Below are 2,703 nucleotides of genomic sequence, written 5' to 3'. Positions count from 1 at the left end.
TCATGTTTTACTTCTTAATAAATTACTGCCTTAATAAATTCACTTTAACACCACACAGTTATCTGGAGTCACAGTTTGAATTCATTCATATGAGAAGACAAGAACCCAAGTGGGGACAGCCCTCTCCCTCTGACTCAAGGGGCTGTCTAATAACGCCTTTCCTGGTCTTTTGGGTGCCTAGAACATTAGCACTCTCATAGAAGAGACCCCATAGCTCCCAGGCCCTCTGCCATGTGAGGATACAACTGAAAGAATGCTGTGAACCAAGCAGCAGGTCCTCACCAGAACCCGATCAGACTGGCTGCCTGATCTGGGACTTCCAGCCTCCAGATCTGTGAGAAATAAATTTCTGTTGTTTATAAGAGACCTAATCTATGGTATTCAGCTATGGCAGCTCGAAAGGACTAAGACAGCCAGTCAGCATAGTTTGTGTTTTCCTCTAGTCTTATTTGGCTCCCCGGATTCAAGTGCAGGGCAGGTGAAGAGCTAGATTTGACCAGACTCAGGGTTTTGGCAAGCAGAGCAAGAGAGGGACAGGGGGTTGAGGAAGTTTTGTGCTAAAGGAAGGATGTCAAGGAAGACCCAATGCATGTTGCTGTGTGAGGAGGGAAGTCAATGCATGAAGGGTAAAGCACGGTGAAGAGCTGTAGATGAAGGCACTGCAGACCCAGGCAAGGGTGAAGTGCTGTGGTGTCAGATAGTGGGTGGAGTGAGCTGGAGAGGAGAAGCTTGACCTGGAGATCAGGGTAGGTTTACTCTTATGGGCCATTAAAAGACCTAGAATATGAGAATGGGAGTAAGTGGTTAAGACAGCAGGGAACAGGACAAGGTAATGGCAGGGTCCTCTGTGTGGATTTTGAAATCAGGAGGGTTGAAGAAAGTGAATGACAGTGAACCGGGAGCTGAAATGGAGCCTGAGGTCAGTTGATGACAACAGGAAAAAGGTTTATGGACATGCTGGTCACATGGGAGTCAGAGCTGGGGGTGGAGGAATGGTCCCTCGGGAGCAGAGCAAGCAGGACAGGGATGTAGGAGTAAAAAGACTCAAAGTCTCCCAAGAGGCTGAACAAGTAGCCTGGACACTTCAAAAATAGCAATGTCTGGAGAGCTGAGGATGTAACGGAGCGACTGAGCAGCTCTCCCAGCCCCCTCACTTCTCTCCCCACCTCGCTCCCACAGCCTGCCTGCCCTTCTGCCTGCTCACCTCCCAGAACATTGTCCACCACGGCCACCTCGGCGAGTTCCCACTTGAGCAAAGATATCATTCACAGGTGTATGTCCCTGCCTCAGGGTGACAAAGTCCAAGCTATGTATATCTGGATTGACGGTATTGGAGAAGGACTGTGGTGCAAGACCAGGACCCTGCACAGTAAGCCCAAGTGTATAGAGGAGTTGCCTGAGTGGAATTTTGACGGCTCTAATATTTTACAGTCTGAAGGCTCCAACAGTGACATGTATCTTATCCCTGATGCCATATTTCTGGACCCTTCACGCAAGGACCCCAACAAGCTGGTGTTCTATGAAGTCTTAAAGCATAACCGCAAACCTGCACAGACCAATTTAAGACATACCTGTAAAGTGTAAAGGGATAATGAACATGGTGAGCAATCAGCGTCCCTGGTTTGGAATGGAGCAGGGATATACAGATGGGCACCCTTTTGGTTGGCTTTCCAGGCTTCCCTGGGCCCCAAGATCCATACTACTGTGGCATGGGAGCAGACAGGGTACCCCTATGGCAGGGTATTGTGGAGGCTCACTCCTGGGCCTGCTTGTACACAGCATCAAGATCTCAGGACAAATGATGAGGTCATGCCAGATAGGACCCTATGAAGGAATCAACATGAGAAATCATCTCTGGGTGGCCCATTTCATCTTGTACCAAGTATGTGAAGACTTCGGAGTGATAGCAATCTTTGATCCCATGCCCATTCCTGGAAACTGGAATGGTGCAGACTGTCACACCAATTTTAGCATCAAGGCCATGCAAGAGGAGACCGATCTGATGTACACTGAGGAGTCCATCGAGAGGCTGAGCAAGTGGCACCAGTACCACATCCGAGCCTGAGATCAATCCCAAGGGGGGGTCCAGGACAATGCCCAGTGGCTAATTAGATTCAACAAAACCTCCAACATCAAGGACTTTTCTGCCATCGTGGGCACTGCAGCATTAGCATCGGCACCCCAGGCTGTGGGCCAGGAGAAGGGTCACTTTGAAGACCAGTGCCCCTCTGCCAGCTGTGACCCCTTCACAGTGACAGAAGCCCTCATCTGCACATGTCTTCTCAACGAAACTGGCAATGAGCCCTTCAGTACAAAAACTAAGTGGACTAAACTTGCAGCCATCAAACAATTCCCTTCCAATTAATTCTTCATCCCGCTCCCACTCTTGCCCCTCTCTCAATATCATAGCAGCTGTAACTCAAAGGGTGGGATATCAAGGTCTTTTTTTATTTCTCCTGCCCAGTTAATATCTCTTGCTCTCTTTGGCAAAGGGAGGGAAAGTACCTTTTTCTTCTTCAAGGTAGCTGAAGGGGTGGGGTAATGGGCTTACTCTGTGATTAGGTTAGAAGTTCCTCTAGGTGGGAAGTTCCATTTCTTAAAATGTTATATAGAAACTTGCCCTGGCTGGTTTGCTTCAGTGTTTAGAGCATTAGGCCCACAGACCAAAGGGTCACAGGTTCAAGGGCAGTACCTCGGTTGCAA

General features: G+C 48.8%; 1 pseudogene; it reads left to right on the top strand.

Annotated features, from left to right (window-relative positions):
• The first annotated feature begins 884 nt into the window (after positions 1-884).
• LOC139006291 (glutamine synthetase pseudogene) lies at positions 885-2,365 on the top strand (annotated as a pseudogene).
• Positions 2,366-2,703: the final 338 nt, after the last annotated feature.

This window comes from Myotis yumanensis, unplaced genomic scaffold (assembly GCF_028538775.1).
Source record: "Myotis yumanensis isolate MYYU_CA2020_CCGP unplaced genomic scaffold, mMyoYum1.0.hap1 SCAF_3, whole genome shotgun sequence".
NCBI lineage: Eukaryota > Metazoa > Chordata > Mammalia > Chiroptera > Vespertilionidae > Myotis > Myotis yumanensis.
This window is presented reverse-complemented; position numbering and strand designations above follow the sequence as displayed.